We start from the raw sequence: 19,902 nt of genomic DNA, 5'->3' as shown, positions 1-19,902 counted from the left end.
GCCATGGCGGGGGTGTGGGCAGGCATCCCTGTCACCCTCAGCTGCCATCGCGGTGGACGAGGGACGAGAGCAGCCAGCGCAGGAGCAGACGCCGCTGCTGTTCGTGTGAACGCCGCGTCCCCAGGCCCGTGCTGAGCTATTTCAAGCAATGCCCCGCGGCAGCGTTTCTGCGTCTGTTTTGCATTTGCTGTTTAACGGCGACGCGGGTCACTTCACCCCTCGCTCCCATCCCAACGCCTCGGCAAGCAAGCCCTGCGCTGGCTGCCTGGGTCCGGGCACCGCCGAGCCCTCGGGGACATCCCGCTGCTGGCGCTGGGGCCACCTCGCTCCTGTCCCTGCGACCCTCGTGGCAGCACGGGGCTGAGACATCCCTTGCTCCTGCTCCTGCTCCTGCTCCCGCTCCACCGGTGGTGCCCAGCAGCCCTCGTCCTCCTCCTCTTCCTCCTTCTACCCCCTAAACCGCAGCAGCATTTCCCCCAGCGCTCTGTTCGGGGCTCAGCCATGTCTGCCCGCTGGCTCTGGGCAAACACTTGCCCTGGAAGGGCCAGCAGCCTCTGGGGCCACCGAGGGAAGAAGCTTAAGCTTCAGCTCCTCTGTGGCTTTCAACTCAAACGTGCCGTTTGCAAACAGAGGTCTCGGGCCGCCAGCTCCCACCTGGGCTGGCTCTCTGCAGAAAAGGGAGCCGTGGAAATGTTAGGTGAGTGCAGTTTTTCCATGCATATGTATATAGGAGCAGAGTCAGCTGCCAAAGTAAATACAACCCTTCCCTTTCCAAAAATGTCCTCCAGGAATTGTAAAGGATCCTGGAGCAAGAATTCTGTCTCAGATCCTTTATGCTTTCTATCGGGGGAAGTGTATAAACCCGCTTCTTTTTAGCTCTAGTGAAGTCAACGTGCTGAGAGTGTTTTTTTTATGACATGCACCAAAGGCGCTGGGAGCCGGAGCCATGGCCATGTGTACCCCGGGCAGGGCTTACGCAGAAAAACAATCCCAGTAAAGAGCTTTATAGCCACCGAGGAATGTGGAACCTCCACCAGCCCGGCCGAAGCTTGCAAAGCTAATTGCTTTGGGATTTACTCTTTGGGGGGGTCGCGTCTCCGTGGTTGCTGCCTCAGAGGGTCCCAGCTGCCCTTGCGGTTCATTAGGATGCTGAACGGGGAACTAGAGATGCTTTTAGGAGGCTGCAGCGGTTGTGGGGTAAGGGAAGGAGCCATGCGGTTCCCAGCTGCAGCCCTGCCTTCTCCCGTTACAGCCGGGGACCCTTCCTGCCCCGGCAGGGTCCGCGCTCGGAGCCGGCGGTGGCAGCGGTGGCCATGGCGTCCCCACGGCTGCTGCGGGTGCAGAGCTGGGCACTGACCCCGAGGCTGGCAGGGCCGTCCCCTTCACGCTGACCTGCTGGGACCTGTCCCCAGCCCGGCCTGAACCGCCAGGGCTGAAACGCAGGGGATGCTTCAGGGGCCAATGCATCCTCAATGTATCCTCGTGGCTCCCAGGGTGAAGGCTGCGGTGGCCCACGGCTGCCACTGTTGGACCGGCCCCTCGCGACATGCCAGCGGAGCGGCTGCTCCATGTTGTGCCCACGGCCGCTGCAGCCGCTCCCTGCCAGGCCCCGGCAGGCCGGCGTGTTTTCTTTACTGATCTTTTCTTGCTCATTTAAGTGACTTTGGAAAATGGGATTTTGGCTCTTAAATCGTTCAGGGGCTTTTGAAAATTTGACTCTAAATACTTTCCGAAGTGCATTTGTATGAAGTAATTCTCTCCAACCTCCCACAGTGGTAGTCAGATTGCATTTAATCCATCACTGAATGTTCCCGAAGGCTGGGATCTGGCACCACGCTCCACACGGAGCCGTGGCTCGCCCCGCGTTGTGCCGGCACTGCCGCTCGCTGCCTGGCCTCTTCCTGTCCGGGGCACCTCTCACCTGCTTGTCACCAGTTGCAAAGCTGGGGCGATGCGCCCCGGTCCCCCGCCACAGCCCTCGGCACAGCCTGGCGCAGCCCGGCACGCGCGGCTGGCGCAGCTCAGCATCTCCTGCCGTGGGGACACCGCGGTGCTCAGCCGCCGGCATGATGGGGCTCTGCTCATCAGAATTGCTGCAGGACCCCGGCCACCAGCCCAACCCCGGGCTCCCTCCCACCCCCACGGCAGCTTTTTCTGCCGAGCACCAAGGGCTGGTTTTCAGAGCACAATTATCCGTCTTGTGGAAACATGGAAACCATATTCCAATGCACGGGGCTGATTCGATTACGTCCGTGACCCACCGAAATTAAGTTAAGGCATTTTTCAGCCCTAGATTGAATTATTTTTCCTCCCTCTCTTTTGTTCCCCCTGTGCGGAGCAGCAGGATGGCTGGGACGGGGCTTTTTTGGGGGGGCCGCAAATTTGGGACCCTATGAGCAGCCCCTGGGCACAGCAGTGCCCACACACCCAGGCCTCAGTGCTGCTGTGGCACCGCAGACTCATGGCCACTGGCACAGTGAGCTCGACGCCGGTCTTCTGCGAGGCGGCGTCCGTCACCCCCCTGGGAGTCTGGGGCCACCACAGAGCCCTGGCACGGCCAGTGGGCGCGGAGCTGCCAGAGGTTAGAGGCAGCAGAGCCGCTAAATCCCGCGCTAAGCCCGGCTTCCCTCTCCCACCGGGAAGGAGGACCTTCAGCAGCGGCTCGGCACAGCCGGCGCCCGAGACGAGCCGTGTCCCAGGACGAGCCGTGTCCCATGACAAGCTGTGTCCAGGGACGAGCCACGTCAGGGGTGGCAGTGCCTCCAGCAGCCATGGACTGCTCGTCCCCGGTGGGTGTCCCCAGACGCTCATCCCCGGTGCCCCACGTGCGCCGTTTGGGATGGCACTGTGGGGACACTGCTAAGCGTGGAGTGCGTGTCCCTGGTGCTCCAGTGCAGCAGAGGGAAGGAGCCGGTGCGTGGCCAGGTGGGGCAGGGGGGCCAGGGCAGCATGGCCAGGGTGGCACCGCTGCACCCCAGGCTCCGTCCCGGCAAAGGGGCAGGCGCGGGCGGCACAGAGGAGCAAGCCAGTGTGGGGGCGATGACAGGGGGGAGAGGCCGGCACAGAGCAAGTCTGCAGCCGATGGTTTGCTCTGTGGGACAGAGGAATGTCTGTGCTGGCTAATGAGTCTGTGAGCAGAGGAAATGCTTTGCCAGTGAGAGCTCCGGTTAAACACGGCCGGTCCGTTTCTGCGGGAGCTGGCGAGGCCCCTCTGTGCTCTGCCTTGCACCCCGGCTCCCCAGCACTGGGGGCTGCAGGTGGGACGAGGGCGATGGCGGGAGAGCTGGTGCTGCCGGGGCACAGCAGCCAAGACAGTGGCAGAGGTGTTTGTGCCAGCAGCCGTCCCGCCGGGGCCACGGGCCCTGAGCAGCAGGTGACGGTGCCTTGGGGCTGCTCTATGCTGCTCGCCATGGCCTGCGCTAGGGACCGGCTGCGGTGGACCCCCCAGCCCTGCCTGCTCGGGGTGTGGAGAGGACCCCCTACCCCAGCCCTGCTTGCTTGGGGTGCAGAAGGGACTCCCAGCCCAGCCCCAGCCCATCACCCGTGTGGGGCAGAGCACATCAGCATTCCTGGGAGCAGGGTCCAGCCCCGCGGCGGCCGCTCGTCGAGGGAAGGCATTGAGGGGGGATTAGCCGTCTGATGCCCCCCCCCCTTGCTCAGGCGCTTAATACAGAAAACAAACACCCTTGTGCGCCCCAGCGGCCTCGATCCAGACGGGCTTTCACCGTGCCCGTTGCCTGAGCAACCCTAATCTGCCTCCCGGGGCACACCGGGGCCCTGCACCCCCCGGGCCCATGCACCCCAGCAGCTCTGGCAGAGCCAGCGATGTCCCGGCTGTGCCTGGCACGCGGCTGCCAGCGGGACGCCACGACTTCTCCGCCTCGGGAAGGGGCAGCACACGGTGGCTGGGAAAGGCTGGAAGTGGGGGCTGCGGGCACGCAGCTCCCACAGGATCGGGGTGCCTCTGCCCCGGTGTGTGATTTGAAACTGTGACGAAACAAGAGGCAGCAGGACCTGGCTGCATTGGCACCACATTTCCCTACTTTTCCGCTCAGGGAGCAGGATTTTTGGGGTGGTGAAGTCTCCCCCCTCTACCGTAGCAAAGGAGGGGAGCACCTCCTGCTCGGACCGACCCTGTGCCCACACAGGGAATGGGCGGTGGGTTTGAGGGAGCGTGGGAGCAAGCTGCTCCAGCCCTGGGCTGCCAAGAAGGGAAAAGAGGGTTGCACCCCAACCTGCCTCACCCCAGGGCAGTGCCGGCGGCAGGCAGCACCCAGCCCAGGGGCAGGCAGGGTCCCTGGGGGCTTTGCAGTCAAAGGGGGGGTCTTTCCCCACCACTGTGGCCGCTATTGCTGGCATCAGCATCCCCAGGGCACTGGGCATCCCTGCACCAGGCGAGGGCAGAGCGGGTGCAGGGGTGCGTGCTGTGCCCATGGGCCCCCATGGCCACCCCCTGGGCTGGCGAGGAAGAGGAGAGAGCCCTCTGCTCCCACCCCGCCGGCGTGCCGGAGGTCGGGGGGTGTGTGTGTGTGTGCGCTGCACTTTTATTGATTTATTTTTCGCGCAGTCTCCCCCATGCCACAGAGGCACGGAGAAGCGCTGCCGCGCTGCGACCTCCGCGGAGGGGGCAGGAAGGGGGGAAAAAAAAGAAAAAAAAAAAAAAAGAAAAAGGAAAAAAAAGAGGGAAAAGGAAGAAATCGCAGCAGCTCAGCCCAGCCCAGCCCGGCCCGGCCCGGCGGCGCTGCCCACTCCGCTCCGCATCCCCCCGCACCTCCCGGCTGGGCTCCGCTCCGCACCGCCCCGCGGGCCTCCGCTCCGCCCCGCACCGGCCCGCTCCGCCCCGCGGCGTGGGTGCCCGGCCCGGCCCGGCCCGGCCCGGCCCCTCTCGCCCGCTCCCCGCCAGCCCCTGCCCGCCCCAGCCGCGCTCCGCAGAGGTAAGGGCTCCGCCGCTCCCGGGCTCCGCCGCTCCCGGGCTCCCTCCCCGCTCCCCCGGCTCCATCCCCGCTCCCGGGCTCCATCCCCGCTGCCCCCCGCTCACCTGGGTCCCCCGCGAGTCGCGCCGGGCGCGGACGGGAGAAAATCGCTTGAATTTCTCAGTCACGAGTCCCTGTAATTCTGATTACTTTTCCCCATGCAGAGGGGAATATTGCAGGGGCGCTTCCAAACGGCTCTTTCCAGGCGAGCTCCTCGCCTGCATGCTTTTCTTTATTTCTTTTTCCCTTTCCTCATCCCTTCTTTTTCCCCTGACCCACTTTAATCGGGTGCTGTTCCCAATGAATCACAGAGAGAGGCTTCACTGTGTTCGGGACCCAGGCAGAGCAAGCCATATCCGAATGTTGCGACCTTTCTGTCTGCTGTTACAAAATATGTTTCTGAGAACAAAAGTGTTTTGGGGAAAGTGCCGTGACCTTTGGGGTGGCCGCTGCTGGCACGTCGGCACGGCTCGATGCCCTGGCCCCGTCGGGAGGTTGTCCCCTCCCGCAGCTGCAAACATCTGTGCCCGACGGTTCCCCGGTACCTGCAGGATCGGGGCAGGTCGCCGCGGCTCCTTCCACAAACACCTTGGGAAATACAAGGTGCTTATTTTATTTGGGTTTTTTTTTTAAGAGCGTTGCTGTTAATTGGCTCCTGATCTACCAGGTTCCCTGGCTTTGAACATTCCCAATAAGCCACGGAAGATCCCCCCTGTACGGTAGCCCCAGGCGAGGCAATAACCTACCGGAGATATTTTCTCATCTATGGGCAGCTTTGCTATAAGGAACATGTTTAATAAATCATAAGGCCGGTGAATTCCTGGGATTTTTATTGCTTCTGTAAAAATGCAGTTTTGATCCGTCTGTGAGGGACACTGGGAAACAAAGCTGCTCCTTTCAGAGCCGGATCTGACGAATTTAGGACACCGAGCTGGCGGCGGGGCTGGCGGCTGCGAGCCCCCGCGGGCAGGGGCAGCACCATGGTGGGCAGTGGGAGATGGGGGCTCCCGGGGCCGTCCCTGGCCGCGCTTGGCATTTCTGCCTCTGCTCTTTGAGGGACTGAACACAACCCGGGTGCCTGGAGCCCCGTCCTGGCTTCCCTCGCCCTGCCGGGGCTGCGGACGCGACCGCGTGCACCGCGCCGAAGCAGCGATGCCAGGGCAAACATCACAGCTGGAAACCCAGCCAGGCTGCGCCAGGCTTCCAGTTGCGTTTTTCCTCCTCGCCCTATTGCCCAAGGGGAAAAGAAGCAGCAAAAACCAAACTGCTAAAGAAAACCGGGAGAGATTCTTGCAGGAAGAATCGCCCGCTTCCCATCAGCCAGGTCTGACCCGATCCCCCGCCCCCGACAGCGGGGCAGTGGATTGCCCTGGCGTGTTTGGGCAGAGGAATGGGAGTAAAGCGATTTCCTTTATTTGCTTGTTCCAAGCTGAAAAGTGGGGTTTAGGGGTGGGAGCTGAGCCGAAACGTGAAAGGCACAGGGAGACGTGAACCCGGGCGCTGTCAGGAGCTCATCGGGATTTCGGAAAACACGAGAGCCGTGGCCAGGGGCGTTGGTTACGGGTGGCAGCGGGAGGTGGAGGGCGGCCAGCTCTGCCCCGGCTGCCTGGCTCGAACCGAAAGCCGTGTCTGCCCTTGGCCGCCGAGCTGCCCTGCAGAAGCAGCGGTTTGGTGATGGGGATTTGTCCCCGTCCCCGTCCCCTGCCATGCCTTTGTTTTAGGCTGCGCGGAGCCCGGCCGCAATAGCAGAGGCGGGGAAGGAGCTTTTCTTTGTACAGGGAAGCATTTAAATTCTTTACAGTGATTCATATATTCCATTCATATGAAACACAGTCCTGCGGAGTGTGAATGGGGACTGCTGGGGGATTTTTTTTAAGGCAATAAGCCCTAGAAGTGTCAAAAGTTATTCACACCTTGGTGAAATCAAGGATATTTCTGTCCGTGGCTCTTGGCAGGGCCTCAGCACAGCTCGCCTTGCGTCGGGTTTTTGGTTTCCCACTTGGATACAGTGCGGGGGGAGCGCGGGGGCAGCCCTCTCACTCCCGCTGCCCGGCGCTGTAAGCGTTTCTCGGTGTTTTCTCGGCCTCAGGAGGTGCTCGGCATGGGCTGTGCCCGGGGGTCGCAGGGCAGCACCCAGCCCCACAGGAGTTCGGACCCCCGTGGGTCACACACCCAGAAAGCCCCCGGGGCTGGAAAGCGGCCGTGTCTCGGTGATGCTGTGGCTGGGTGAGATGCTGCCCCTCGCGTTTCACCTCTCGTGGGGCGGTCACCGAGGCTGTGACCACAGCTACAGGCTGTCCCCGCCGGGGCAGAGCCCGGCCCCGTCTGCCCCCCATCGTGGGGGCCGGGAGCCAGCCCAGCCGGGGGCCGGGCCGTGCCAGCATCCCAGCCTCGCAGGAGCTGCAGGAAAACCTCACGTGCCCAGCGCAAGCCTGTGCCCCTCCGTCGGCTGCTCCGGTGCCGCGCCAAGGAACCCCTTCCCCTCCTGGGCTTTTTGTGGAGTGTTCCCCAGGACAGCCGGGCTGGGACCTCAGCCGGGACCCTGGGGGCACTGACTTGCTTGCGGGGGGGGCTGCCAAGTCCCCATTGGTGAGTGTTAGTCTGGGGGGAAGTCGAGTGGCTGGGGACCGAGGGGCGCGGGGGCATCGCCCCGCTGCCAGGATGAGCCCCAGGTGCGGGGCCAGCACCCGTGGGGGGCTCTGGCCGTTCTGGGATGCTTTGAGCCGCTGTAAATCCTCTCCGAAGGAACCGGGAAGACAGTTTTATGGCTGCCGGGGAGGAAGATTAGCAGGGTGTTGTTTTCGGAGCTGATCCATCACGGGACGCAGGAGCTGCGTGGTGCATCGGAGCGCTTGGCTGCTGGCGGGCGGCGCAGCCTTTCCTGTGAAGGTTGAGATAAAAACGCCTGGTTTTAATGTTCTGTCTGCTCTTGGGATCTGTGATGTGAGTGACAAAACCGCCTCCGTGGGCCCCGGGTCCCACGCCCAAGCGGCAGCCAGGCTCCTCGTGAGCCGGGGAAACGGCAGATCGAGGGGATTTGGGCAATGGCACCTGCAAAAGGCATTAACCCCGGCGGGGAGGGCGTGCGGGGCTGGTCCCTTCCCGTCCTCACACACTCCCTCTGTCATTCTCTCCTATTTCAGCTTGTCCGCAGCCCGGGAAGGAGCAGAGTTTCCATTCCCCTGTGCTAGAGAAAATGTCTGTGACAATAAAACCTAATAGTTGAGGAGGGGGAGGGATAAAAAGACATCAAATTGCATTTGTCTTCCCCCAGTTCCTCCATCCCAGTCCCTTCCCGGTGGGAGGGGGTGCAGGCCCTCGGCTCTGTTGGGCAGGCACTGGGCTCTGAGCAACCCCGCTTCCCCATGTGCTCAGTCACCACTAATTAGAGAGGCTAATTAACTGCCGTAACAAAGGTGGAGGGGGGCATTGACTCATGCCCACTCTTTTTCATGCCCAGGGGTTCCCTGTGCTGGACATTTCGGGGAGAGGGGCTGGGCGCTGCTGGAAACCTGGCCGTGTCCTGCAGCAATCCTGCGGGAGCAGAGCTCTCGGGGGGTGCAGGCGATGCCAGGGGTGATGCCCCACGCCACTGGCTCCCCCCGGGTCTCCCTTCCCGGTTAGGGCTCAGCCGCACGTCGCTTCCCCTGCGTGGAGACTTGGACGCCGGCACAGACATAATAAACCACTTTTCCTTTTCCCCTTTCACCGGAGCCGTTCCTGAGTCACATCCCTGGCCTCTTCCCCAGGGCTGGCTGCTCTGGCTGCGTAACCCTGCGCGTCGCCTGCGAACTTCAAAGCCTTGGGATGCGATGCGATCCGATCCCGCCGGGAAGGGCTCTCCCGGCTGGACGGTGGCGCACGAAGGAAACATCTGCACGGGGTCGGGGGTTTGCTCTGCAGAGCCTGGCTCAGCCGCGGCATCGCTCAGCTGCTCCCAAGCAGCTGCAGGAGCCGGACCCTTCTCCAGGGCCACCTTCTGCCCCGTACGCCCGTGTCCTGGCAGGAGCATCCCACCAGGGACCCAACGGCTCCCACTGGCTGATGCCTCCCTGCAGAGCTCCGGGGTGCTGAGGGTGGGAGGTGGGTGCTATCAAAAATGAGGTGGGTGCTATCAAAAATAAGGTGGGACAAAAAAGGAGCCGAAGGCGGCGACGTGAGGGTTTCTGCTGTACCCGCAGCCCCTTCGCCGCAGAGCGCTGCTGCGGCCCCCAGCCCCGGTGTCAGCCGAGTTCATGGAGCAAAGCTGCAGATCACAGGCAGAAACTGCAGCCAAAATCTGCAGAGCAGCCGGGTCTCGTCTCCGAGACCTTCCCTGGGGCCGAGCCCGTCCCTCTGGCCCATCTGGAGATGGTTGTCCTCAGAGGCTCTTCCAGGCGCTGCTCTCCAGGACAGGGCTTGGCAAGAAGCAGCCAGGGAGGAAGACGGTGGTCTCCGTGTCCACCTGCTGTGGATGCAGACAGGTGGGGGCGAGGGCTTTCCCAGCTTGGATATTTTGCACCAAAAAACCGAGTCCCTATTTCTTGCATGGCAGTGCAGCACTCCCAGCACAAGCTCTGCCTGCCCCGGGCAGGACGCGGCCCCAGGAATCCCCCAAAACCAGCAGAATTCTGCAAACCTGCTGCAAACCCCCGCGGCCCAGCAATGCCGGAGCCCTGGGACCTCGCAGCGCTGCCTGTGCCTGCCCTGCGGATCTCTCTGCCCGTCGCCGAGAGCCTCTTTATTGTTCTTGCCGAGGGTTTTGTTTCACTGCTGCCTTCCAAGTTCCCAGGGATCTAAATTCTAAAGCAGGGTCTTGTAAAGAGCCCCGTCCAGATGGATGAGATGATATTGCTGGTATCGGATGAGATCTATCCCCTGTCTTTATCTGCAGACAATGAGGCAGTGGGAGCAAACAAGGATACAGCCTTTCTTCGGAGGCCCATTAGCCAAATGAGAGCCTTCTCTTTGTTTGGTACCAAAACCCAAGACCCCGCGGCCGGACCACCTCGTGTAGCTGCCCCGATCCCCGCAGCCACGCGAGGATTTACCCCTTTCGCTGCAAAATCCCCCGTGCCCAGGTTGCGGGCAGGGCAGGGCAGCTGGGTCCGGCCTGATGCGCTGGGAAGGGGTTTCTTGGGCAGAGACATAAACCTGACGCCCGCAGAAGATGGAAGGTGCCTTGGTTGTGCCCCATCTTTAAGCAGGAGCTGAGCCAAGGATGGGGGCTGTCCGGAGCAGCCGAGTCCGCTCTGTGCACAGCCCTTGCAGCCATGCTTAAAGCCTGCGGCCAATTCACCTGCTTTCAGATTTCATTACAAGCCCTAAAATTCAGCCCAGGTTTGTTTTAAGAAGTTACCGGAGGCCGAGAGAGCCTGGGACTGATTTATGGCTTCCCATCAAAATCATGTGGTTTTACCACGAAACTTGGAAGCTCTGGGCTGCATTTTTTTCTTTGGAGATTTTGGCTTTGCTCCAGGCTCGGCTCCGAGGGGCGAGAGTGTGAATCCAGGGTGTGCATCGGGGCTGGAGCACTGGGGTGCTGCCGGTGAAATGGAGGAGATCGGGATCGCTGCATGGAGAATATTTAATGTCAAGACAACACAGCCATCTTTTTCAGGGAATCACCGATAAGGCGACGGGAGGCTTGGCACGGCGGGGAGCTGCAACGGCTCCTTTGCTTTCAGCGTGGCTTTAATTTCAACACTTGCCACTTATCGCATCCTGCTCGCTGTTCGGCGGCTCCGTGTCAGCAGCCGAGAGCCACGTCCCCCGCGGCACCTGCGTGCCCGGGGCGGCTGCGCGGTCCCGCTGCTCGCCCTGCTGCCCCGCTCCCGGACCCACGGGGAGAGCCGCTGGTGCCCACCGGGGTTAAAGATGTGGGCTTTTGCCAGGGAAGCATATTTTCAGCCTCAAACATGCATTGTCAATGACTGCAGAAAGGTATTTCTCAGCTGCTCCAGTGTCCTGTAAGCCAGCCAGCCAGCGGAGAGAAACAAGCCTACTTTTATTGCTATTTCTTCATATTTCCTGATATTGCCAGTCTGGCGCTCACAACCCACAGGCAGATCCCCGAAGGTCCTGGGTTTGGATTACAGCGGCGATACTTTTGTCTTTTCTTTGCCTTTAATTTCAGATACCTTGGGCCCCAGAGGGGTCAGGCTGATAAACCCAGCCGGGCGGGCAGAGACCGCAGCCCCGGGGTGGGCAGCCCAGGCATCGAGAGCAGACCACAAAGCAGGCGATGCGGGGCCGTGCCCAGGCGCCTTGGGGGCAGCTGGGGCTGGGGCATCCCCCTGACTGCGGTGGCACGAGGGTCCCAGAGCCTGGCGACCACTTTGTGCCCACGGACCTCTGGGTCACGTTGGGAGTCTTGGCTGCCGGCTCGTGGCCTTGCGAACAGATGAAACTAATGCTTTACGTTACATAAAGAACAAGGTCAGGGCGGCTGCGAGTTGCTCCGGCCACGAGCGAGTGCCGCGTCCTGCCGAGCATCCCTGGCGCGGGGGCCGGCGGGACAGCAGAGAGTCGCTCCAGGGCTTGGGTGTCTTTGTGGTTTTAATTTAGTGGCTTTTTAAAGTAAAGATGAAAGGGAGAGCAGGGCAGCGTCGCATCAGTTCCCCCGCCTGCTGCCAAAGGAAGCTGGCGGGGCCGCCCCGAGCACCCGTGGCGCCGTGCCTGCTCCCGAACCTCCGCTCGCTCCTTCCCGCCGCCCGCACAGAAACGTCTGCGCCGCAGCCGGACCACGTCGGTGCCAAACACCGCACCGTGCTGTGCCGCGCCGGCTCACGTGGCACGGCGCCCGTGCGAGATGCTCAGGTGCCCGGCACCCCTCTGCCGGCCGATGGATGCTGCTCGGCACGTCTGCCGATGCTTTTTTTTCCATTATGCGTTCTCCCGTAGCAGTTTCTTAAAGACCACGTGTGATGTTATTGCCAAATGTAAACTACGAGCTAGGACGAGACCCCAGAGCTCCTCCGAGCAGTTACAAGCAGAGCTATACAATGAGTTTGTAATTATTTTATACCAAGCCCGGTATTTTCCTCCCCCCAGGGGAAGGCCAATGGAGCGAACAAGAGCAGGCCCGTGCCAAACCGTGCCCAGGCAGCGCTTTTATGAAATCTTGGGTTCGTAAGAATTAATTTCATTTAAAACATTCTTTTCGTTTTTTCATAAAGCACAGCAAATCCGCGGTACTTAGGGCAGGAATGCAGCGAGAGCGCTGCCGGGCAGGCAGCGAATTACCCGCGGCAGATGAGCTGTGACGGTGGGGTCGCCCCTGGTCCCGAGCTGGGCTGGCCTCGGCTCGCTGCCGGCTGGGAAGAAGGGAGATGCTGGAGCGACCATCTCGGATGCAGCCGTCTGCGGGACCCCGGCAGCCCTCTCCCATCCTGCGCTCCCGGGGGATGGGAAGTGGGAGTTCAGGCGTGTTCATGCCCAAAGGGCAGGCAAATGCCAGCTTGGCCGTTTGCCAGCCCAGCGCCCGCATGCTGCGGGGGCCCAGCATCCCGGGCGGGTGGGACCAGGCGTCACAAATCCTGTTTGAGTCCCTGGGCTGGTGGCGGCTGGTCCAGGGATGAAAGCTGGCCCAAAACCCGAGCAGGCTTGCTCAGGTGATGGGTTGCAAAGAATTCAAGTGAGTTTTGGGGCTGGGGGTACCTGATTGAGCGGAGCTCCTGGACCGGGGCTGGCAGCCAGCGCTCCTGCCCTACACGTGAAGGTGTGAAGACCTGGGCTGTGGGAGACACAAACCTCTGTCCGCCGCATTGCTGGGCTGCTGGAGGCATGGCAGGGGACACCTTTCCAACGGCAGGACTCCTGTGGGGCCGGCTGCTGGTGGCCCTTGGCATGGGATGGGGTTTGCTCCTGGGGTCCAATCTCCATTGGAAGAACAGCCCCAAATCCTGCTATTTTGGAGGGCAGCCCCGCTGGGAAGGGGCTTGACTCTCCTCCATCAGCCCTTTCCACCTCGTGCAGCCTCCCAGGACCCAGATGGGAACCTCCTGCAACGTGTCCTCAAGGATGCAAATGGGCGCTTGGGACCTTGGGTGCACTTCCCGGGAGACCTCGGGGGTCCGGCTGCAAGCGCAGGCGTGGGATGTGGCCGCGGGATTTAGAAACGGGAGACAGCCGCTGGGTCTGTTTGGCGGGTCCAGCGGCCGGGCTGGGATCGCTCCCTGCCGCGCTCAGCCGTGCTCCCGGAGAGGCTCGCTCGCTGGAAAGCTCTGCCTCCCACCTGGCCGGTGGGCTCCAGGCCCGCTGGAGAGCTGATAGCGACGAACAAGGGGAGGATTTGCGGGTTTAGCAGGTGTCAAACCTCATCTTTCATCCCGCTGCCGGCAAGTCCGTGGCTCGCTCTTCCCTACTCCCATGCAAGCCCTGCCGGAGCCGGGGCTGTGTGTTTGCTGCTGAGCTGAGGGGGAGCCGAGATGGGGCTTGCGGCAGCGCAGGGGGAGCTGGCGGCCCCCGGGCCATGGCGGAGGGTCTGTGATGTGCCCAGAGCCCTCCGGGCACCGTCCGGCTCTGAGCGGTACATTTTTGCTGGAGAGATGAAGGCGAGGGCAGCAGCGCTCCAGCAGGGAGCGGCGCGGCACAGCCCAGCGGGCCATTGGGGATGCGCCGGTCGCGGGGCGAGCCGGGTGACGGTTTGCCGGCCGCAGTGTCGGGTTGAGCCGTGTCGCCCCGCCGTTTGTGGGGAGAGCGTGAGAGCACGGGGCCGGGCGCGCTGTTTATTTTGGTTAAATTGAGTTTTCTCCGGGAGATTGGGGGGCGCGGGGGGCCTCCAGACAAGGGGCTTTTGTGAGCCGGGCTGCAAGCCGATCCCCTTTTGTGGTTTTGCTTTTTTGGATGATACAATTTGTTATTCCAAGAACTACCCAACAAATGGACCCCATTAGCCGAGTCCCCGAAGCGGCTGGAGCTGGCGCTCACGATGCCTTTGTCTGCGCCCACCTTGGGCCCAATGGGAGCCACTGGGGCCACGGTACCCAGCGCGTTTGCCCCTGGCCGGTGCCCAGGGGAGATGGGGGGGCCAGGAGCCGCCGTCCCTCCGCGCAGGCTGTGGGGCGGTGGCTGTGCTGACGGAGCATCTTAGGGGATTAGCCTGGGCTGGGAAAGCCAGAGGGACAGGCGGAAAGCGCCGGGTTTGTTGAATTCCCCGTCACACTCGTGTCCCCGGTGGCAAGCTGACAATAATCCAATTGTTGCCATGCTGCCGGGGGCTGGAGCCAGTGCCCAGGGGGGAGCCCATCCGTGGGCAGCCCTTTTGCCCCCTTGGATGGGGCTGGACCCTCATCCTCGGCTCTGGCCACCTGAGCTTGGCAAGCTCAGCGTGATCTGTGGGAGTTTGCGTCCCTCTGCCCTTGGGCAGGAGGGCTCCGGCCCCAGCCTCAGATGGTATTTAAGGTACGGGCCCCCCCAGCATCCCTTGCTGACCGCAAGCAGGGCCGACTGTCCCAGTGAAGTGCCTGGGGAGCAGAGTGGGAAGCGGGGGGCAGCCGCAGCATCGGGGTCCCATGGTGACTGCAGTTCTGCAGTTACCCGTGATGGCTCAGCAGACCCCGAGGGAGCACGGGCACGTCTGTGCTGCCCACGCGGGTGCCTGGCACCGGGCAGCAGGACCTGTGCTGGGGGCATCACTCGGGGTTCTGCCTGCAGCCCCCCATGTGCTCCGCGGCAGCCCCGGCACACGTGGGTCTGCCCAGGGTGGCTGTGCAGCCGGAGCAGCAGCCTTGTGCTGTTGAAGCCCAGCCCCGGGGCTGCGGTGCCAGGGCATGACCATCCCGCCGGGCAGCCCCGGGCCGGGCGGTGCAGCCAGAGCATCCTTGGCCCGCTCGGCGCTACCTCCTACCGTGTGGGGATGCTGCTGGCTCTGTTTGTCTTGGCTCCGATGGGTTTTTTCCTGCATGCGAGCCGGCTGGAGCTGGGCAGAAGCCAGTGGGTTTATAAATAAAAGCATCGGACACCTCTCTGGGTGGTGCTGAAAGCTCCCGAAATAGCCCTGCCAAGGCGCGTGTGGCCGGGGTGTTCGCAGTGGCAGCCCCGGGGCTGGGGGTGGGAGCGGGGGGAGCCCTGCTCCCCAACTCCCATCCCGGCCACCCTTGCGCAACAGCCCCAGGGTGTCCCATTCCAGCCGGGCGGGCACCCACCGTTCCAGCAGCACCGGGGTGGGCTGCCCTGGCCAGCCGGGATGTGTCCCTGCTCCCGCCAGCCTCCCCATGGGACGTGTCCCCTGGGGCTGGCTGTCCCCCAGCCAGGAGGGATGCCTCAGGAGCGGGCAGCGGACACCAGCCGTGCCCGGGGCTGGGTTTGCCACAGGGGCTGGATGACTGTAGAAACCCCCCCGGCAGAGCAGGCACACGGTGCCGTGGAAAAGGGGGTTCAGCGCTGGCAGGGACCCACGAGGGGAGCAGAGCACCCCCGGGGCACGGTGTGCACCAGGCACCGCATGGAGAGGCTGCGGCGAAACGGCCCCTTGGCCAGCTCTGGTTGATGGAGAAGAGCCAGGAGGAAGCGCTGGCTTTACGGCTTCGCCTCCCGTGCCCAGCGCTGCCTGGCCGCATGCCGGATTTTCACTGCAGCGCTGGGCTGGCCCGGGCAGGGATGGTCAGAGGCCGTGGGACAGTGGCCTCGCGCGGCGTTTGCTTTCTGCTGGTGGAGGAAGCCCGGCTGGCCGGGGTCACGGTCTGGCCCTGGCAGAGCCCAGTGGGGGCCGTGGGAGGGGGCGGCCGTGACTTCCCGACAAAAGGAGCCCGGTGCCGGGAGCCAAGCACGGGGGCAGGACCCTGTCCTGGGCTCCTCGCACCGGCCGCCTCTGCGCGACGCTGACGGTGCTGCCTGTGGTGCCCCGGGAGGGACGGAGCCCGCAGTGGCCCTGGAGACCCCGGTGCCACCCCTGGGGACTGGTTGCAGCGTGCCAAGGGCCATCACGGCCAGGGGGTTCCTGGCACCCGGCCGCAGCCACAGCTGTCCTCCCACTGAGCCCCCGCCACATTCCACCCAGGGCCTGGCATTTCAATGTGCCGTGCCTTCGGAAAACAGCATTTTAATGTTCTTGATGTAAATGAGACGGAAAATGTCTGTGGGCTTGTGCAGGAAGGCTCCCGGGAGCCCGGCCGTGCCGTAGGCGTGCCATGGGCTGGTGGAGCCCTGGGGATGGGGTGGGATCCTCCGGAGCCCCACATCGCTCCGGCACTTCCCCAGTTGCGGAGCAGCTCTGCTTATTCCGGTTATTTCCATCACAGCAGCGAGGCTGGTGCTGCCCGTCCCTGGGGAGGGTCCCGCCAGCCCCTCGGTGCGAGATTTGGGGCGCACCCGGACCTGCCCGGCGAGGTGGCTGGGGGGCCATCACCCCTCCCCGTGCTGGATCGGGGGGCACTGCCCGCTGCCATCCCTGTGCCGCCCCCAGCCCAGCCAGCGCCGCCATTCCCTGCTCCGCTCCCGCACAATAGCTCCCGGGTTGAAGGCTGAAGGGTTTCTTTTCTCTTTTCCTTGGGTTTTTTTTTTTTTTTTTTTATAATTGTCCTCTAGAAAAATGGGATGAATGGGTCGATTTAATTTTTTCCCCATGTTTCATTGCCACATGTGAAGACTCATAAATGCCAGGCGAGCGTGGCAGCGCGGCACCCGCGGGGCAGACGCCCAGCGCTGGCCCGAGCCGGGGCTGCCACGCACTCGGTGTTTCCTAGAAGGCGGCAACACGCCAGTGGCTGCCCCGGGCCGGGTCCGCTCCCAGATCTGGGTCCTGGCGCAGGGGGACAATCAGGATCGGCATTGGGGTCCCTCGGGTGTGGGGACAGGCACCAGTGCCCCCCCCGAGCAGCACGGCAGCCTCCCAGTGCCTGTGCTCAGAACGGGGGTGCCCCACGCAGAGGGGGGGTGCTCGCCGGGCGCAGCACCGTGCCGCCGCAGGACAAGCCCCTCTTTGGGCAGCCGGTCCCGAGCGGGGACGGAGGGAGGTTCCCACATGACACTGCCCGGAGGAAAACTCTGCCTGGAAAAGAGGAGCTGGATGTTTTTCCAGCTTGAAGCCTAAACAAAAGATTTTGTAAGAAGTGCGTCCCATGGCCTCGGCTCAGCACCCGGCTCGGCCGGCCGCGGTGGCTGGCACAGCCCTCCCCGTTCCCCCCCAAGTCATTCCCGGACTTGGCACGCTGGTGCCCCCGGGATGGGACCGCGGGACATGGCCCTGTGCCGTCCCCGCTGCGGGCTCCGTCCTGTCCTCCAGCAAAACGTGCCCCTGGGAGACTGCAGGGACATGGGGATGTGAGGGCGGCCCCGTGCGCCACTGGCTGCGTGTCTGTCCGAGGGCTGGCATCTCTAACAGAAACAAGTGAGTCCCACTAAGAAAATGTTCTGGATATTCTGCCCTGATTTCCAGTGGTGCTTGAACTCCAGCTCCCCAGTGGCGCTTGGCAAGGGGTGATGGTAGCCCCAACGCCCAGGGCAAGTGCCCTGTGTCCATGGGGAGGCCGGGCTGGCCCTGGGGCTCCTGAGTCCCGGACCCTGCGGAGGTCACCAGCTCCTCCATGCCTTTCCCATCCGTCTCACTCCTGGCACTCTCCCGGCTGCTCCTACCGCTCCTTTTCTCCGACATGGGTCGAGAAGCGGTTTTTTCCCCTGGGATGGTCTGGGGCACATGAAATCCATCCTGTTTTCCTCTGGGCTGCCCCGGTGCCATCTGGGTCCGTGCCATGTCAGGAGAAGCAGCGGGAGATGAACATGGTTTGTGGGCGCAGGGTCCAGCCAGGGGCAGGCGAGGGGGATCTGGAACCCTTTAAAGCAAATTAAATGAGACACTCAATTGCACTGGAAATTGGGAGCCTGGTAATAAGATTGTGGCTTCGGGTAGCAGCACATGGGCATTACTTGAGGTTGGAAGCTCTTTGTTTATGACAAATAGAGATGGTGCACGTGGGAACGGCGAGCGGCTCCCCGTGTCCCCCAGGACACGGCTCCCGGCTGCCGAGCCCCGGGAGCCGTGAGGGATGAGGGGAGCGGAGCTGCCCCATGGCAGTCGCTGCTGCCCCTGCAACAGGACTCGGCGGGGATGGGGGGGTTTTGGCATAATCCCCAGGAAAGCGGTGCCGCTGGAATTCCCTGTGAGGCTTTCGGCTCCGAGACAAAGGAAATGTGGAAACTAAAAAAGAAAAAAAAAAAAAAATTCAAATTGAAAAATCAAAGCAGCTGATTCAGCGATGTTGAAACATCTTGTGACAGCGTCGAGGAGCAAATTTTTTCCAAACAAAATTCTGGGAAAAAAATCAGCCTGCTTTTTCACAACCCGCGTCCATCCCGTCGGAGGGGCACGTGCTGGGGGGTGGCATGGGGGCTGCCCGCTGCCGGGGTGGCACTTGGGATCGGTACCCGGAGCCCCGGGAGCGTGGCCTTGCGGGGGCTCCACACCCACCGTGGCGCCGGTCCCGCCGAAACGGTCATCGCAGAGCGCGGAGGAAAATCTGAAAGCCCAGCCGTCAGCGCGGGGCCAGGCCGGCCGGGAGGCGGGAGCGCGGTTGAGGGGAGCGTCTTGTCAGAGTTTCCACCGAACACCTCGGGCTTGCTGGGATCTCACATCAGCTCACATAAATTAAATTAAATAAGATAAACTAAAGTGCTGCCTGAAAAGCGTGCGCTCCGGCCCCTCGCCGGGGTGTGAATATGTGTAAGCAGCTTCGCTGCTGCTGCCCTGCCAGAAAAACTTCTCTGTGGTGCACGGCCCCGGGGGCAGCAGGGGATGGGGGTGGGATGGGGATGGGATAGGGATAAGGATAAGGATGGGGAAAAGGGAGGGGGACAGGATGGGGATGGGATGGGGATAAGGATGGGATGGGCATAGGGATGGCATGGGGACAAGAATGGGGACAGGATGGGAATAAGGAGGGGGACAGGATGGGGAAAAGGGAGGGGGACGGGATGGGGATGAGGATGGGGACGGGGATAAGGATGGGGACAGGATGGGGCGCTCGGGGCAGCAGGATGGGGAGGGTTCAGGCTGCGGCAGCGGGGGACGAGGGTCCTGCCAGGAGCCCCCTCGCCCAGAGAGAAGCCGCTGCTCATTTTCTTCCCTGGGTTAACTGAGACGGCAGCAAAGTCATGTGCTTCAACCCCCTGACAGCCCCGCGCCAAGGCTGGGCTTGCCAGTCCCCTCCCGGGGCACGGCGAGGGCCAGGCAACTGAGGGACCCCCCCAGCCGAGGGGTGTAGCCCCCGCTCCTCCTCCCTGATGCCCCGCAGGTCACCCCGACGCCCCCCCGCGCCCAGCAGGTCCCGTTCCCTGGCGGGATGCTGTGCCGGGGAGACCCCGAGATGGGACCCGGGCAGGGTGAGTGGTGGCATGGGGGGCTAGCGACCACCCGGGGGGGATTTGCAGAGTAGAGGGTCACTGTGCCCACGGTGCCCCGCTGATGCTGGTGGGAAGCACTGGGGAGCAGGACCCCCCTGCCACCCCGCCGTGCTCAGGGAGCAGCATCTCGCCCTGGTGACCCCCGCGATGCTGCAGGGAGCCACCGGTGCTGGGCCACGTGCCGCCGTGGCGCGGGCAGCATTGGGAGTGGGCAGAGCCCCCGCACCGCCCCGGCAGGTCACCCCGTCCCCCCGCGCCGCCCGCCCGCCCGCCCGCCGGGGAGGGACGCAGCCGAGCCTCCCGCTCCTGAAATTTATTTTAATGTAAACCTAGCTCTAAGGCAGCTTTTTCTCATTTTTAAACTATTTCATATCAATCCTTGGCCTGACATTTGTTTTCTTTGAGTGCGGTGGGGAGCGTGGTCGGCATTGCTGAGGATATCTCCTCAGGAATCTTGGCAGAGGCGGCTCCCTATCTTTGAAGAAACGGCAAATGCAAAACAGAAGGCAGATATTAGAGAAGCGCAAACAACATTTTCCCCCTGCTAACCCCAGAAGCGGCGCAATGGCCAGTTCGGGGACATGGCGGTGGGGGGAAGCCGCGCCTGGAC

The 19,902-nt window shown here is 62.9% G+C and overlaps 1 protein-coding gene across 1 annotated transcript in view; it reads left to right on the top strand.

Annotated features, from left to right (window-relative positions):
• The first annotated feature begins 4,471 nt into the window (after positions 1-4,471).
• The window catches only part of COL8A2 (collagen type VIII alpha 2 chain), a 32,970-nt gene continuing 17,539 nt past the window's right edge, over positions 4,472-19,902 (top strand). Inside the window, exon 1 of the mRNA XM_074563028.1 lies at positions 4,472-4,934. The gene's annotated coding sequence lies outside the window, so the exon portion shown is untranslated. The remainder of the gene's footprint in view (positions 4,935-19,902) is intronic.

The sequence above is a fragment of the Larus michahellis genome, chromosome 19 (genome assembly GCF_964199755.1).
Source record: "Larus michahellis chromosome 19, bLarMic1.1, whole genome shotgun sequence".
NCBI lineage: Eukaryota > Metazoa > Chordata > Aves > Charadriiformes > Laridae > Larus > Larus michahellis.
The sequence above is the reverse complement of the archived record's forward strand: the minus strand, read 5'-3'. Positions and strand labels throughout refer to the sequence as shown.